The following is an 18902-nucleotide window of genomic DNA, read 5'->3' on the forward strand; positions in this document are numbered from 1 at the left end:
CCCCCCCGGCACCGCCGCACAGTTTGTTACAGAAGGCGGAGTGAGCGGCCCCGCCGCCCGGGGGGCACCGGGCGCTGCCCCGGCGCCCCGGCTGAGCCGGCTCAGGGCTCCCCCGGGCCCGCCCGCATTCCCCGTGGGGAGCTGCATTCCGCCTCTCCGCGGGGGCAGGCGGGCTGTGGGACAGGCGGGGGGACAGCGGGAGGTGCGGTGGTGGCAGCCAGGATGCGAGCGGGGAGCCCCAGGTCCCCGGGGAGCAGCTCCGGGCCGGGCTGTGGCGTTGCCGGGGAGATAAACGCCTCTTGTCCCTGCAGAGGGGACAAGGGACAAAGGTTCACCTGGCTTGGGTCAGGGAACCGGCGGCCCCCGGGCTGCGAGGGCTCCGCTCTGCGCTCCCCGAGCGGGACAGGTGGGACTGGTCCCGGTGGAATTTAGCGGGGGTGAATCGGGACCCGGGCGTTCCCTGTCCAGAGAGCCCGGGAGCGTCTCATGGGCCAGCACCGCCTGCGAGGGGCAGCCCCAGAGCCGGGCTTGTCCCCAGGCTGTCGTGCTCCACATCCTTGCTCTCCGCTCCCTATGCCCTTCATTTTTGTCCACTAGTGACCAAATGGCAACTTCTATGACTTTTGTCATAGACTCTGTCTGCTCGCCTACCTTCCTTCCCCAACGATGTGTTTCAGATCATTTTGAGGGAAGTCAGCTACTTATTGGAACTTGAAAAAGCGAGACTGACCTTGGAAATATTTTTAGGAAACCTGTGAAAGTGTTCAGCTTGGTATGCAGTATTTCTGCCTCTCCACCAAACACAAAATACGAACCAATTTAAAGGAATACCTCAGAGGGGAAGAGAAATAAATCCACAGTCATTCAGCAGTAAAACAAAAAGTCAGAAAATTTTCTCCTCTTAAAAGAATAGTCAAGGAAGAAATGTCTTTTCAGATATCAAAGAAGAGATATTTTAAAGAGTGTTCCTAATGGAAGGGCCTTTGTATTTTCTGCTCTGACAGCGGGGTTCTGTATTTTGCAGAGTATCCTCGTACCACCAACACAGGAAAAATACCATTCGAGAAGCCAGGAGTGCTGACACACAATTCAAGAGTGAATTTCTTAAAGAACAGTTTACCTCCACCTGACAATAAGGTGCTAATAGAAACAACATTTAGAATTTTGCCACTGTACAGAATACTTTCTGAACTTGTAAATAAAATAAACTCAAATAATATTATTCTCATTTTGGAATCTTTACAATACAATTACTGCAGACTGCTAAGATCATTCCACTGACCCTCAACCATACTACACAGATACTGCCAAACTGAATTCCCTTATTGTTTCTCAGAGCCAGCACTTATTTAAAAGGGGAATGCAGAATCACAAATTTAAATGTTAGCTTTCGAGAAAAAAAAAAAAAAAAGAAAAAAGAAATGAGAGAGAAAGGGGAAGCGAGGAAAATGGTGGTGAGCTGTCTTTTAAAATTAAATAAATTTGAGAAGTCTGTAGGAAAATGGCCTAAGGGTGACTAGACTAGTGTTGTCTCTTCTTCAGCCTACAAGTCTTCTGCAGGTTATTTTTCTCCAGCATAAATGTAATTTAATAGCCGAGATGGATATTGTTTCACTTTCAGTTATCTGCTCTATACTCCGGTCTCATTCTACATTAGATGATTACCTTACTGTCCTATATGCACAATTTAAAGGGAATTACCTATTACTTCAATTATTTGTTTCTTATCAACTGATGTTACACTACAAGGATTTGCATTGAAAGGACACAAAGAAAGAGCAAGTCATGGCACATTGCCAAATAAAAGAGTAATGTTCTGGTGAATTTAGCCCAAATAATTTACTGCTATATAAAAGTGGAAAAGTGGAAGGTGAACCCTTTGACCAATAAATCTCTTCTGCATGTGAAACCCTTATCTTGTCCCCTCCAATATATTCCACACTAGGAAGCCATCATCATTGGCTCTGGTTTGTTATTTGTAAACCTTGATCTTCTGCACTCGGTGTCCTAAATATGGATAATTAGCATCAGTTTATCACGCCTCTGCATATTTTCTCTTCTCTCCAAACATGCATGCTTCTATTGGCTGCCATTCTGTCACAGAAGATTATGGAGACAGATTGCAGAGAATGAATGTGCTAAACGAGATTAGGAAGGAATAGAAATAGCAACTTGGCCAATAAATTCCTCGTGAGAGCCTTATCATACAATTACACGTTGACTTGTTTCACACTCTCCCAGCCTCTTAATCCAACGCCCCCACCAAGAATAAAATTTCACTAATTTCTGAATTACTGCATATCCTCATGACTTGTCACTGAGAATGGTTGGAAGGAGCAACACGGTCGAAAATAGCACATCAAACTTCCAAAAAGAAAAGAAACTTTACAGACAGAAAGAGATGTGGCTTTAAACCGTTTGTAGCCGTGTGCAGAAGTTTTTGTGCAGCAGCAGTTGGAAGGGTCAGGACTTCAACATCAAGACATGGTCCTCTGTGCTTTTGCTGCCTAACTCTTTACATCAGAGGTTACCTTATCCTTAGAGTGACTTGGGGGCCAGGATACAGAGGATTGATGCTGCTAAACTATTCACCCACTGTGTAAGAGACTGTCCAGTGAGCCCTACAAACTCATCAGAAAGCAATGGCAAAAATACCTACTGCTGTCATCAGTTTCTGGGACATCCCTGAAAATTGCGGTAATTGAGAAGACGCCAAAAGCATGACAGCAAAGGGAGACAGAATCCCGCTGAACTCACAAGAAACATCTACCAGCTCTAGTGGAGCTAGTTCTGTCCCTTCTGCCACGGCTGTTTTAATGTGGATGACAAGAAAACATGATTTCCATGACGTAATTCAGAGGTATGGCTAAAACCTTCAGGAGACATCATCTCTGGAAATGTTGGAAGTCTCCATTTCCCCCCTTATGCTAGCCCAAGAGGAGGGCTTGCAAAAAATATTAATGTTGTCATAATGTTGTTTTCATTGTTTTAGATACATGTAGAAGAGGAAGGACATAAATGGAATTAAAAGTCCCAAGACCAGAAGACAAAGCCTTGCTGTGCTGGTCTATACTCATGGACTTGATGTCACAGTGCTTACCCACGTCTTACACTTTTAGATTTAAGAACATTTCACAGCGTTTATTACAGTGACAGAACTTGCTTTAGAAAGGAATGGGTTTCTATAACTCGAGTAATTGTTTCCCCTAATAAATGTGAATCTTCAACCCCATACAGAACCCAGATGAAAGGTGTGATGAAGTTGTGCTATGTATTCCCGGGTTGTTTAGCGTCGCTCCTGCCTGTGCAATTAGATGGTGGGAGTAGGAGTGAAAGGATACATGTTGCAAGTGTTAAGGATGTTAAAAATGAAGGGATTGCCTCAAATGGGACCTTTCCTGAACGCTTTTCCCCAGTAGGGAAGTGATCTGGGCTGCAGTGGAGAATCCCCTCTTCCCCCAAGCTGGGGACCATGGGGTGGCCGTGAGCCTTGGGCATGGCAAACCCATCCCGCGAGTGCCCCAGAGCCTTGGTCCTCTTGAGTTATTCTGAAGTGGGTTTAGTGATGGTGGGGTTGGTGATTTATTTATTTTTTTTAACCTGCTTGTTATTTCCTTTTGCTCTCCTCCGGAGTTTTGTTTGATACTAAACCCCTCCAGATGGAAAACCAGACTGCAGATGAGAGTCACACTCATCCAGAGTCTTGGAACCACACGGGTGCAGAAAAGACTGAGACGAGAATAGCATGACCCTGTGGGATAGCAAAACAGCCTGCTACCTGTTTGCTGCCATGAGAACTTCTACGGTCACATAAAATAATAATAACTCTCCCTTATTTCTTTTTAATGTTATAGCCATTGGCTTGCATAGATATTCATGTGCACGTATATCTATACACATACACACACGCACATACATATATGCATTTATATATGTGTGTGTGTATATATATATATATATGTACACACACATCAGCCGAATGAATTGGTTAGCATCGGGCAGAGAGGCGTTTGCCATTAATCTGGGAACAAACCGCTAACCTCGGTGACTGGTATTTTAGCTTTTCTTTTCTCGCTTCTCTCAGTGTGGGGAGAGCAGTAAAGCTTGTGTGGACTGATTGTGAGGGGCTCTGCTGGAATTTGGCAGGCCAGGGGCTTGGAGAGAAGCCCCATGCTGACTCCTATTCAGCGGGCCAGTTTTCTGCGAGCTTTGGAAGTTTCACTCAGCCGTGCACTCAATGGCTTCACAAAGCTGATTACAAGCTTCAGCGCATTCCTGAAGGAGCCAAAAGCGACGCAGGTGCAAACGAGCCGAGGGAGCCCCTTATCCCGGTGACAGAATGGGACAAGCTGGGAAAGGCTTGGACCACACAAATCCAAGGCTCACCAGGCAGCAGCAAGCCTGCCTTGGGAACCGGGGATCATTATCCGCTCCATTCAGCGGGGACCCAGCGGCGGCAGCGGCACGTCCCAAGGCTGGGGACGGGCTTTCCGTCCCGGGTGGGAGCAGAGCCCTTTCACCTGGCATCCCCTCTCCTCTCCCTTCGCGGCTGCCTCAGGCACGAACCCGAGGTGCCCCTGCTCCCCCGAAATTATTTGTATCCCAGCATCTGTTAGGCTTCAGCCTGCCGCCTGAAGCACCTTGCCGTTTTCTCCCCCGTTGCCCCATCCCACAGGAAAAGCCTCCCTCCTGCTCCTCTCCCCTTCCCCAGATGAACACGGTGCTAAGGGTCTGTCTGGAAGCCCAGCACAGAAAACGCACTGATCCGAAATGGCAGGTTTCCTCCCAGCTGAAGTTCTCTAACAAACACCCTATTTTGAAGACTGCCTTTAATTCCAGAGAGAAGCCAGCCGGGAGTGCACCCTCCTCCCCTCCCAATTACTCGAGCCACCCGATTCCCACAGAAACCTCCCGCAATACAAACGCCTGGTGAATGCTTTCTGACTCGGTGAAAGCAGCCCACGGTCCCTGCCCTTCCTGCCTCCCCAGCGAGCGAGGGGGTGGCGAGGAGTCGAGGGGGGTCTTGGTGCCGGAGAGGGTGAAGCGTGATTACTTTTAATTAGGGGTTCTCGGAAGGAGTTCCTCTCGCCTCCGCTCCCTCGCCCCCTTTCCTCGCTCTCAGCCCTTCCCCTCCAGCCGAGAGAAGAAGCTGCACTGTACTTCCCTGAAAAATTAATTACGGCCCTTCCCCGCTATCAATTACGGAGGAATCAGCCTTTCCTAGGGAGAGGAGAAATAATCAAAAGGCTTTTCAGTCTTGCTAGGGGGGGGACGACCTCGGACCGCCGAGCACATAATGCGGCAAGGGGCTGCCGCGCTTCTGGCCGCTGGTTTCATATGCAAATGGCGAGCTGCCTCCAAGTTATCATTATGGTTTTATTTTTTTTTTTCCCCTTAATGTTATTATTGTGTCGGGGTTTTAATAGCCACATGCTCTACCCTTCCCTTTCAGCGAGGTTTCCTTGGCGATCAGCCACGCCGCTTCTTCCCCGGGCGCATTGCCCCCGCCCCAGCGCCTGCCCCACGTCCATGTTAATTTCGCCCTATGGAAATGAAAGCGGCCGGGCCGGGCAGCTGATATTAAAGCGATCCCCCGGCCCCGGGGCTCGCCCTCCCCGCTCCGCGCTTGGCCGTGCCTCCCTCGGCAGGAGCGCGGCGTGTCGGTGCCGCGGCCCCCCCGGGCCCGGGCCCGCCGCCCCTTTCATGCTGGGGAGATGCTGGGGAGGCAGCGGTGCGTTTGCTTGTGCGGAGCACACCGCCTGCAAGCGGTTGCCTTGGCAGAAAGGTGCAGCTTTCTGATGTTCTTTTGTCTGATAACTAATTCAAGTTAATGCGATCTTTATGTAAAGCTAACAGCGGATAATTGTCTATTTTCTCGCCAACAATCTCCATCACAATCACTTATCTGGAAACCTGCGGTTGTATTAATCGTTATATTCCCCGAGATAAGCGTCTCTCGAATTATCAGTAAACACTGGAGGGAAATTAAACAAACTCCAGAGCCACTTAAGTTTCCTCTGCAGCTTTTAGCCACCTTCTCGGGAGGAGGGGGAGCGGGGACGACGGCACCCCTCAAACCAACCTGGGACCGGAGCACAACATGAAAGGGGGGTGTGTAAAACAGGGAAGAAGGACCTGAAATTTTGGATAAATGTGAAGAGCCGAGTCCCGCTGAAGGCGGCTTCCCTTCGAGGCGCCGTGCAGCAGTCAGACATGCACCTTACGCCCCGCTCGTCGGGCGGCGGTCGGTCTTTAGCGGCCCCTGGGACCTTGTTGGCAATTCTTGTAAATCATGTAATTAAGTGTATTAGTCTCTGCAGGGGAAAGACGAGCAGCTAGGAGAGAATACACCCAGAGATTAAGCAGGAGTCGCATCAGTCTTTAGGTCTGATACACGAGGAGAAGAGAGTTCTGCTGCCTTCCGAGAATCACCGTATTAGCACAATTATTGGCAATATTTATGCTAGAGAGTGAGCTGAACCCCAGGAGGGTAACAGAGAGAGCGAGAGAGCGAAACTACTGTGGGAATATGTTTTACTGCTCAGATCCCATCAGTTCCGTTAGGTGTAAAGAAATTATAGCAAATTGTGCTGGAAACCCCTCCAGGGAAAACATACTTGTACGACAAAGATTTTGTCTTTTTGAGATGAAGTCAAAACATCGGTGTCAAATGAAACTCATTTTAGGGGCGCTACCGTGTGTGTGTGTTTACTTGAGAACCTGAGTATGGGGGGGAAAGAAAAAAAAGCGAAAAAGCAGCCGAAACCATGACATTTCAGTGGTGAATCTGTGCCAGCAGAGAGTTTGCAACTTCTTGGGGAAGAGCGAGGCGCCCTGCAGCCTCCCCTCGCTGCCCGCCCCGAGCCCGGGCTGGGGCCGCGGTCCCGCCGCAGGGCTGGCCGGCAGCGCCCGGCGCGCTTCGCCCTTCTTCTGCCAGGGCTTTCCTCCTCCAAAGGCTTTGTGAACGTTAACTGAGTAATCCTAAACTGGCATTTAGTTACGGAGCAGGCACCAAAGAATTTAAAAACTCGCCTCTATGATGAGCTTTATTTATATTCGACTTCAGATTTTTTTTTTTTTTTTTGTAAGCAAACTTTTATTCACGAGGGTTTCCAGTGGCATGGTTCGCGTCCTAGCCTGAGGAAGGTGAGATCTGGGATGGAAAAGACAAAAAAAAAAGCAAACTACCCGACAAAAAAAAAAAACAAAAACAAAAACAAAAAAAAAACAAACCAGAAAAAAAATTCCCCCCAACACAACCAAACACAAACAAATTAAAACACTTCAGCGAAACACACAAACCTCCTATTACTTATTTGTGTGTCATGACTGCGCAGTTCCAAATATGATCGTTTTCTTGAAAAAAAAATTATCTGCTTAAATTCTTGAATTATTTCACTTGAGCTAAAAGTTCCCAGGGTAGCTTTTTCTTATGGCATTTGAGAATCATCCCACTTCATCTCTCACCTGAATCTTGTCATCTGTGCCATCTTGAAGTGATCTGTGAACAATGCTGGTCCCTTGGACAGCCCAAGCTGGTCAATCAGGCAGAACAGACTATGCAAATGGAATGGAAAGGCGAAGCGATGAAGAACAGTGGCCCCCATTGTCTTGGGCATTTCAAAGCGAAGCCCAGCTGCAGCAGGCGTTGCTGTCTCGGACCCTTGGTTGCTACTCTAATGTCATCATTGCAAAACATCACATTTTGAAAACACTACAGTCTGAATGCATGATCAGCTCTCCACAAAGATTTCACTTTGCCGTGACATCTTTCGAAGTCACTAAAAAAAAAAAAATCGTGTGGAGGAAAAAGCGCAAAAAAAGTGCCACCACAACTGGGGACTGGGATCCCAGCCACGCTGGCCGCTCCCATCCCGCAATCCCGCTCCCTCCACTCCTAACTGCGGTGCAGCTGACTCCTTTTGCAACCTTTTGGTGAACGCCTCGCCTTTCGTGTCGCTTTTAGCGTCGAATGGGGTGATGATTTAAGTTGCATTTAACTTATTTTCTGTCGGGTCTCTTTCAGGCACTCTAATGAGCTAACGCCGGGGAAACGTCGCTGTGAGCAGGCAGTGAAGTATTTATTCACAATCGCTTCCAAAACTTCAGATACTCGCGGCTTTAAAAGAGTCAGGCAATGTCTTTGCGAGTGATTAAACCAGCAACTAAGCTGGGTATTTATGGGTCCGTAAGGAGTTTTTGTGAATACTCTGTTTCTCAATACACTCATGCAGTTGTCGCTCCTGAATATTGCTGCCAGCCCTGCTCCAGCTTCGCCTCCCGGCACTGGTCCCAAAGTTAACTCTGCCATGAGAAACGAACTTTCAGTTCGGTAAAGCTGAGGGCTGTCAGATGATTAATGTGCATTTTCAAGAGACTAAATCATTGCCCGTGTTTCACTTATTGTTCCTTTTCATTTTCTTTTGTCTGTAGGTGACATTTGTGATCACCATGTGGTGAGCAGAGGAAACTCCCCTCTCTTCCACCCTCATGTCAGGAGCCTGTGCTCAAGGAGCAAAGGTCTGTGCCATCGATATCTAAAAATGCTGGGGGTTGTGTTTCATCTACCCAGTCTCTTATCTCAAAGGAATCAGTGAATCCAAAGCTGCTTCTCCAAGGATAGTCTTACTCCAGTGAGCCTACAGAGATGGATCCTGCCCAGCCTCTGACACTGCCTACGACACAGACACAGCAGCCACACGTGAGAGTGGTCACCCTTCAGTGCAGACAGTTCAGTGCTCATGAGGGAGCAGAGAAGAAAGTTTCATTGGTCTAAGGGAGCTGGGCTAAGAAACTCTTAAATGCATTCTTTGCAGGACCAAGAATAATTCAGTGCTTCTTTCCTACCCCTTAAACTGGCTCTTTCCCTTTAGCGTGGTTAGTGCATTCTGTAGCAGCACCACATAAATTACAAAGGAAGAAAAGGATGGAATTATTTAAAACTAAATAATTATTCACTGTGATTTGTTTGGCTTCCCGAAATTAAAGTTGCCCTTTTCAGACTGCAGCAGTGGATATGAAGGAAAAGATGAGAGTAACAAAACCAAAGAGAGATGGAATTGAATGGGGAAAATAACCTAATGTGCAGGTAACGTTTCATCTTTTGGCTGGAAGATCTTTCCCCTCACCAGAGAGAGTTTTCCAAGGATAACTACTATGTTAAAAGAAAGCCTGTTTTCCACTACATAAGCCCTGTGGTCAAATGCAAGAACTCAGACTGCTATCTGCCTCATACATATATTTCAGTAAAGATGATATGCACTGTAAGCACCCTTCTCTGCCAGGTATTTGTTTACTTAGCACCTCAAAACTTTTCCTCTTAGACAACTGGATCCCTCAAAACCTATGTTCTAGGAAGTGTCGGACATGCTTCAGGTCTGGATAAGTCACTTACTGACTTGAATGCAGAAACCCAGAGGAAAAGCAATGTTTTGCAGCCAGTGCCTACACAGAGGACAGCAGGGGCCAAATGCCCTGTTCCTGTTAGGTGTGCATCTTCATCTGGCTCTCTGCCACAGCACTTCCAGAAAGATCTTGTAAAGCAGGAACTCCAAAGAGGAGCAGCTTCTGGTCACACCTTCCATGTAGGTGCTGCCATGGGGCTATGTAGAGGGTGTGGCCACCACAATTCCCAGCTGCTGATGGTGAGATGGATGATGTCCTCAGGGTGCAGACCAAGGGTGGGAAACAGGGGCCCACAAGGTCATGTCAACACTCTGGACTCAGGCCTGTCCCTCTCTACAAGAGCCCTGTTCTAAGCTCGTGCTGCCAGCTGGACCTCAGCCCTTCTCAGCAGCCTGCCAGCCTCACACACCAGGGGTGTCAGCCCAAAGGTGGGTTACCCACTTCCACTCAGGCTTTTTGTCCCTTCATGGAACCAAACCAGTTCCCATCACCCCAGCTTAAGGACCTTGGCTCTACTGGGAGGGAAATGGCCCCAGATCTGCCCTTCAGGCAGGGTGCTCAGATAAGCAGGGACAACCTCCTTTCCCAGTGGCCCAACATTGGGTGGAGGAACTAATTGGAAACAAGATCAGCTCCTGCCTTGAGAAGCTGAACTTTGCTTTTCTCTCACAGCTGGAACTTCTGCCCCATCCCTATACCAACCCTAGTCCTGGTACATTCAGCCACAGAGATCTCTGTTTATTATCATCCAGTCCAGTGTGGTGCTACCTGGCACACATACACTTGGGGAAGAAAACCATGTATTCAGCAAATGGAGCATACAGGGTTTAGGCTTTGTTTTGTCTTGTTTTTCTTATTCCAGTTTCAGTATAAAACTATGTAGAAAAGATAGCCAAGCAACTCTCTGTCATGAAAAATGATCAGAACTCTGAGTTATGAGATTAAAAATTACTGGAGAGCAGAGATGCCAGGAAGAGACAAGAACCCCTTTCTGCTGAAATACAAGTTCTTCTTTTCCTCCTTCTGTTTCATTTCACCTCATGCTCAGATAAGGAACAGAATTACTTTAAAATGTTTGCATTAACTCTTTTTATTCAGGATTTGTTCTAGCCTTTCAAAGAATTATTTTACTGTAAGACATGTGTGAGTGATATATAACTAATCACACTCCTCCAAAGCAGTAGAGAACTATAAGACATCCTGCAGTCCTCAAACCTTTACTATTTTTATTGCCACAATAAAAATTGATGCAAAATACTTCTTCAAAGTACTATAAAAACCCACACATAGTATTTTCAGTGAAGATAGCACCTATTGCATTGCCACCTTAATTCAAAGACAGTTTTGTAACAAAGTTGTACAATCAAAGCATATGTCTTTCCTGATAATTTATGAGCTGTAAGATTATCAGTTGAGTTGCCCATGGAAAAAGTACTACACCATGTATTGTATTACTTGATTAATTTTCTTTAAAATTTTACTTTAATTTTAACTTCGGCTAATTACTGCATTGTGATCTAAGTCAGCAATCTCAAATTAGCTATCAAGGTAACTTTTGAAGAAACTCTACAATTGCATGATAATGATGAAATTTAAGTTCCTGTCAGTTATTGTGCAATGTCTACACTATGGAAAAGTAAACCTTCAGGTATTTTAATTCTATTTGCATATATAACATTGTGGTTTTCCTACTTCATTTTTCAGAGTAGAATTCTGAACTATAAAAACACTACAAAAAACCTGTTTGGGGTATTTATTTATTTTATTTTTCTAAATTGAATTATAGCTTTGATGAATCTGTGAAAGGAAATAGTTTTGGGGAGCAAATTGTCAGCTACTCAGGTTTCTTTGGAAAAGCAACTTGTTTTGCAGGTACTGATGCAGACTGATAGAATTGTTCTCTAATTCTACTAAAATAGACAAGCACATTTCAGTGCAATTGATATCTATATATTCAACTTGATTCTGGTCTCACATCTGCTTAAAATTCCAAATATCTTTTGCTCAAGCCTTGATCCAACCCTGAGTGATGTCACTGTATAATGACTTCTGGTGGGCTGCGGTTCAAGGGCTTTTACACCACTGTGCCTCTTGCCACTAGGCTGAAAAAGGTTATTTTTGCTACATCTTTCTTTTCCTGTGAGACCAGATTAACTTGGAAAGAATTAGAAATGCTTGAACAGAGATGCTCAAGGTTACTTTTTATAGCAATACTTTTAACTTTTAATATTTCTTACAAATAAATGTAATTTGATAGCAACACAAATATTTGCATTTTCTGGTATATTGTCACTCATTCTTTATTTTTTTGGTGAATCTCAATTTTGAATTTTGCCTGTATACATTCATTGCCTTATTTCTAACAACACAGCATTGAAATTTTAATGTAAATAACAGATGAAAAAAGAATCTATTGTAAAATACAATATATGACAAATTCATTGAAATAAGCAAAAAATTTTAAATAATAGTTATTAAATAAATGTCAGGAAAGCAATCTCATATCTTCACTGATCAAGGCTTCTGTGTAGCTTGGAAGAAAGTGATGAAGGAGGACTTTTTATGCAGTAATAAACAGAGCTTGTTCCAGTTGTTAAGCACATAAATAGAAATTCAGCAAGTCTTACCAAAGAGGGTAATGAACAACCACAACTAAAAACTCAGATCTCTCTCTGTTTTGTACTGCAACATGTACAGGGAGGAAAGAATTTGTTTGTTTTTTTTTTTTCTTGGTGATGAATCAGATTAGGTTGTATAAACTTAACTTTGACTCTGAGAGCTGCAAAGCAGCCACAACTTTGCTTCTCACTGTTAAAGGTTGCTTTATTTACAGACTGGTAGAGTTCCTTTTAAGCATCTCCAGAAAAAAAGAGGTACAAGAGAGAAATCAAAGTGGAAAAAGCAGTCAGAACACTACAAATATAATGCAGAATCCCTTTGTGTTGGTAAGCATCAATAGGCAATAAAGCAATCTCAAATCTACTCCTTTTTCTTCATCCTGTATGCACTGAATAGGTTAAATTATAAAAAAAATCTTGTCATAAATGACTCTAGTTTTCAGAGTTTACAGTGTTTGCATAAATATTATGAATTTGAATACCCAGGATCAATGTAGCTTGGTTAAAAAAATCTATAATCTGTAAAATTTTGACAGTGGCATAAAGATCTTTCAATGAGTCAAAACTATCTTTTGCCACTTACATGGACTGAAATGGCTGAGCAGGCTTGCTTCATTAAACTCCATCTGGGAAGAAAACCTGTGGGGAAGGAAACACCATGGTGATTAAACATTCCATCTAGTTTACCCTATTAGTCTTAGGTCATCATAAGTGGTGGGTAAGCAAAACAATGTTTCTTTTCAGTGGTAAGTGCTTCTAAAATGTTACAGAATTTAAATGCTTGGAGATGTTTCCCAGCTCACCTACTTTCATCAACAACTTTAGCCCTCGATACCCTTATTTATTTCTCAAACTCTCCTGAAGTGGCCTTCGAAATGCATAAGCGTGGATTTATCATAAACTTCACTATTGCAGCTCCACTGTGGTTGTTCTGATCATTTCAGGACAAATGCGACAGTTTAAACTAATGACTGAACATCTATTGTGTTACTGCTGTTTCCTGGTTATCTGGTTATTATTTATTTCCTGCTTGTTCTATTGTTTCTTACCTCATGAAGACTCCTGTTTGCTCTGATAAAATTCCTTACAACATGGCAGCAACACCAAGGGTTGGGTAAAAGGGCTCCTCTGAACGATAACACAAAGAGCATATAAAGAATCCATCACAGCAGTCAGTAGTATAATGTAATTTATTTTCAGTAGACATTCTCTTCCCTACTGGATTAGTCACTTTGTTAATGAGCAAATGACCCATAACTCACAGGAGTGGGAACTTTATGTGCAGGTCTTGCCTTTACCAGAGCAGATGAACTGCAGTCACTTGATATTATGGCTCCTTCAAATCTTTCTTGTGCATTCCATATGTTGTGGGAGTTTCAGGTGGGTGAAAAATGCAGGACCCAGTGGTAAAACAGACTTATATGGGATTTATATTTTGTATTGTACTAGGAAGCATTAATAAAAGATGCCTCTTGCATCTAGAACTCACCATGATCCCATAAGCAGACAATGAACCAGTTTTAAAAAGCGAGCTTTGTACGTGCTAATACATTCAAGATGCTATTTTCTGCCACTATATACTAGGCATCTTTGGAATTTATTGTCCAGATTTCACTTCAGCATGACTTTAAAGAGAATTCATCAGGTCATTCTCTGTATGAATGCAGCTTGTCTCACTCTGCTAGGAGAAGTTGACACTGTGAAATCTAAAAAATTCAGAGTTTGTCAGTAAAAGAAGAGTTTACAGTTCCAGTAGAATCTAAGAGCTTGTGAGATTTTGCTTTTAAATGTATTTTTACCCCTTTCTTAATTTCATATATAGAAAACATATGTTTACAGAACCCTGTGACATCCTACCTTAAAAGGAAAGGAAAGACCTGAGATTCATTGACAGCTGTGGTCAAAAACAAACTACAGAAGTCAGAGGGTCTGCAAAAACTCACTAAGTTTTATTAGTAAATTATACACATGGCCTGGAAATCGATATGCAAGTCCCTTATCCTACTGCATAAACACATAGTGGTTCATTTTGCATAATGGGTAGGGTCAAAGAAAAGAGAGGGGGATTAAACAGAGAGAGAGAGAGAGAGAAAGAAGGGAAGAAAGGAAAAAAAGAAGGATCACAAGTCCTGGCTTCAGCGTCAATCCAGCTGATGTCTTGCCCAGGCTCCTGAGGGGATGCTGCCCAGGCTTAACAGGGCCACCTTTTTACAGACAAGCTTTCCCAACCTGGAGCTGAGTTTCTCACTTTTGACACAAATTAGTTGTCATGGGCATTTCATTCTGCTAGACCTTTCTGGAAATGGGTAAGAGGGCTTTGGGGTCTTTTGGCCTTGATCCACCCTTACTGGGTTGGTCTTTGGTCAACAGGCCATGCCTGCTTCTCAACCTCATTCTTGCACTTCCTTGTTGTGCTTTTCTCCAGGAGCCAGAACAAAGGTATTTGTTCAAGAAAAGTGCTGCCCTATGGTTCATTTGGTTCATTTCTCCAGCCACATCCTTCTCACAGACTGTTCTTACCAAAAATCCTTGGTTGGCTCCATAGCTATCCAGCAGTCAGTGTTTGAGACATACACATTGGCCCCTTACCTTCTGGGCTTTTACAGAACCAAAAATTTGAGTCCATGGCTCTATTAAAAACTCAGATTTCAAAACCACATTAAATCAAAAGTATGTAACATTCAAAAATTTAAGTTATGGATTACCCTATCTGATCAGGGAAGTAGAAATGGAAGCATCTGGTAAAAAAACGATGAGAAGATTTCTATACCCGGCATTATTTTTAGCATATGAAATTAAATTCTAGGACTCAGCTTGTACATTTTTTAATACATTTAAACTAAATTATTTACTACAGACAAAATAACTTTTAGCTTTGATGATAGGGCTAAATTTCTTCTTCTGAAATACTCAAGTTTATCCCTGACTTTATACCTGAGAGATCACAGAAAATTTATCTGCCTGACACAATAAACCCCATGGTAATTAGAAGGATTCTAAGCCTTTATAAATATTCTAAACCTTTACCCATTTACACATGAGGCCAGAAAAAAAATGTTTCTGTTTTCTCAAATCCTCAGTAAGACCTTGGACCAACTCCCACTGAAGTCAATTACACTGTTTTCTGTAGATCTGAAATCAGGATGTACCTGCAATTCCCTTCTCTTGCTCTGCATCAGTGACAGTTTTGCACAAAACCTTGGACAAAATGTTGCCAATGGCTCTCTGGATAGAATTTAACTGAACAGTAAAATGGAATGATTGGCCCACTACTGTGTTTTGCATTACATTTTATTGATGTAGCAAATATTATAGGTGTTAGGTCCATGAATACCTCTGATCTTTCCTGAATTAATTCTGCTTTCAAATCAAAAGCCTGTGGTTAAAATGAAGTATACTTTGGAAACATGTTTTATTTGGAGAATTTTCAAGGATGAAAAATTCACCACAACTTTCAGTAGACAATTTCAGTGGTTAATTGCCATCACCATTGACCATTTTGACCTTTCTTTAAACAAAAATTTGTCTAGCTGGAACTTCCAGGTGCAGTGTAACATGAATACCTTTTCCTGATAGACTGAAGAGTCCTCTACAGCCATCCCTTTGCTCCCATACAGACACTACATGGCCAAATAATCTGTTAACATGGGCTTTAATATGATTTATCTAGGTTGAATACTTTCCCTTTCTTCTACATACTCTGCCAATAATGCTTTCCAGTCTTTTAACCATGCTACTTGTTCTCCTCTGAAATCTTTCCTCTAGGTTCATAGCCAGATGTTCCCGAGCAGTTGTGCAGAATTAGGACCATTTTAAACCCAGCGCAGTGGCTCCTGTTAAGTTCTTATTAGAATTATATTAGTCATGAAGTCATTAGAAATAACTAGCAACGACTGTAAAAAACAAAGGAAGTGGCATATCAGCTGCTACTTCAGGGCTAGAGCTTTAGGTACAGGGCCTTAACAGGAAAATAAAAGGCGTTCGTGCCTTCAGCACTTACAGCATCAACCTCCTCACTGGGGTTTCTAAATAGAGATGTAGTAGCCTGAAAAGAGGTGCCATTTCAAAATCTAAAACCCTTCTCATTTCATTTATTTTCAAGTGTGCTTTAATATCCTGAAATTTTCCATCTTGCTTTGTGTGAGGGCACCGTTCTCTCTCTTTCTCTTGGAAGGTTGCCTAGTGTTTATGTCCACTGCCAAGATCACTGCAGCAGCATGGTTGGAGGGTTGATGTTGTGCAAAGAAATGGTACACTAAAGTTTGCAAAGCACTTTGCTTGGGGGTAAAAAGAGCACATTAAAATTAATGGAGTTTGCATTCTCTTTGAGTAATTACACTGTTATCATTCATACATGCTGTAAAATCTCTGCTGCAACTCTTTCATGAAAATGTTGCAGTAACATGTAAAGAGACTTATAAAACTTACTTTAGGTATTTCAGCCTTTGGTTGACAACTGGTAGACTGGTCAATGGTACAGATATTTCATGCAATGAATAAGCAATTGGCATTTCCCACCTAATCATGCTTGTATTTATGAAGTCACTTAATAAAAAAAATTGGAGGAATGACAAATTCTGTTTTGCTGAAAAACATTTTACTAGTAAAACAAGAAATACCCTGTAAAACTATACATCTCTTAAAGCAATCAATCAAGCAAGCAAACAAACAAACAAATAAACAAACGAAGTAGTTCAGTATGTTACTTAATCAAAAATGCTTAGCTGCTCAATATTTCCCATTATTGAGTTTTTCTTCTAGCTTTTTCTGTCAGACTTTTACTTCTGCTTCTGTTGATTTTATGCATGCTTTCAGTCTATCCCTGTTCTTTACACTCCTTCTGTTTTCCTCTGTCCTCTATTTCATTCTGCCTTATCAAGTACATGAAGGATGAGCAGAAACACAGACTCTTCTGACCATGCCAGTTTTCAAACATTGGAGTTTTGGGTTCTAAATACTGGTGAGATAGCTGATACCAGGGCTAGGGTGTTCAGAGAATTAAAAATAAGATTACACAGGGAAAGAGAACAGGACTGAAAAACAAATCTCAACAGAGGGTGTTTAAGAAAATCCTCTCTGTTGTGCAACTCTACAGTCAGTTTCTGAGAGAGGACTATATATCTAAGCAGTCTTACTAAGCCCTGGTCCTGCCAGGGCAATTTGTCCCATTTTATAACTTCAACACCACATTAAAATTTCACAGTGTTCAGTGCACAGCCATTTCACTTTCTCTCATCCCCCCTCACTCCTGCAAGATGAGTCTAAGGTGCAGCAACAACCACGAGTCAATCAAGGATGGTTCTGATTATAAACGCCTGCAATGGTATAAATGACGGTGCCGAAGGAGATTGTATTCAGAGCCACATACATGCTGCAGAGGTCCCACCTCGAGATTAGCCTAAAATACCACCCAGATCTCCAGGTCCCTCCCAATTAGCGCAGCCAGGCAATCTTCCTGGCACTACAGAGGCAAAGACGTATTTTTAGCTCAGTGCTGTGCTCTCTCCCTGAGCTCGGGAGCCCCGCTGAGCCGATGGAGTCCCAATCAGTGGGCTAGCTCTGATGCTGCCCCTTCACAAAATTGCCTGTAAAGCCAGTTCAGTGAAGGGATCTGTAATGAGCTCAGCAGCTCGGGGCTCTCAGTAAACCACAGCGGTGAAGTGAGTTCATGGCTGAAATGCCAGCCCTTTTATTCATCAGTAGCACATCAATTAGTAGTTTAACAGGCAGAGGAAAGATACAGTGAGTGTTCCTTTAATATTAGGCTGATTGTAGTCTGCATTTGTGATAATTCTGGCAAATTTTCCACATTTCAGTTCTTGAGGAGAGCTATTTTCTTTTTTTTTTTTTTTCACCATTACCCATGCTACAAAGAACCTGCCAGCTAAGTTCAGTTGTGATGTATAGAATCTAAATTTAGAGATTAGTAAATAAGTTAAAGAAATTATTCTTACAGATTGAACAATTAATGAAGAAAGAAAAAAGATCCTGTAGGATTCATATATGATTTGTGATATTGTTATATTTATGGTTCTGGTTTATTAGTCTCAGAGACGATTAAGCATTAATGATTTGCATTATACGGGAAACACTTGTGAGTTAATCAGTGCCTCACGTTCTTCAGTGGTTCTACCCCTTTCTTTCTTCCCATCTTACAAAGAGCTGATTTTACTACTTAATTAGTTCCTCTGGTCAAGGACCATGGACCCAAGTGTTGTCAAAGTTAGCAGAAAAAAACATCTGTCCACTCAGCCAGAGCTCTCTTCCATCAGCAGGAGGGATGGACAAACAGTTGATGGCAAACAGTATGTTCACCAAATGATGGGCTATTATGGTTAACAAACCAATTGGAACAGTTTAGGGGTTTTTGTATTTTTTTGTTACTTATAAGTATTCAAGAAATACTTGCTGGGAACATATTTCAGCCAATTTCAGCCCACTGCATGTTGGATCTGTGCCTTCACTATTCATGCTTAATGCTCTCCCACAGTAACCAGTCCCCCAAGTCACACGGATTTGTTTCTTGTCCATTACTGGTGAGTGGAACTAATAAATAGGGTTTTGGAATTATGAATTAATTTCTGCTTTCCCACTGGGAAATAGAAACTCTTTTTCTTTGTAGGCAAGGACAAGCCTACCCAGCTCAAGCTTCAAGATTCATGGGCCTTCAATTCTATCAGAAATATAGAAGAGTTCTTTGAAAGTCAGCAGGAATAACAAATAAATTTTTCTGATATGCTGTTCCTGGGAGTCTATGATATGAAGTCACAAGCTTAGGACAAATTTAATGCTCATTTTCATTCACTAGCATTACAAAAAGGTCCAATTCTCAAATGATTCCATGCTCTGTGCTCAAGCACAAGAAGAACAAAACAGTTC

General features: G+C 43.0%; 1 long non-coding RNA gene across 1 annotated transcript in view; it reads left to right on the forward strand.

The window, feature by feature from the left end:
• LOC143693316 (uncharacterized) overlaps positions 1–11671 on the forward strand; it is a 32043-nt gene extending 20372 nt beyond the window's left edge. The window contains exon 2 of the long non-coding RNA XR_013180811.1: positions 8434–11671. This is a non-coding gene — a long non-coding RNA (uncharacterized LOC143693316). The remainder of the gene's footprint in view (positions 1–8433) is intronic.
• The last annotated feature ends 7231 nt before the right edge of the window (positions 11672–18902 follow it).

This window comes from Agelaius phoeniceus, chromosome 2 (genome assembly GCF_051311805.1).
Source record: "Agelaius phoeniceus isolate bAgePho1 chromosome 2, bAgePho1.hap1, whole genome shotgun sequence".
Lineage (NCBI taxonomy): Eukaryota > Metazoa > Chordata > Aves > Passeriformes > Icteridae > Agelaius > Agelaius phoeniceus.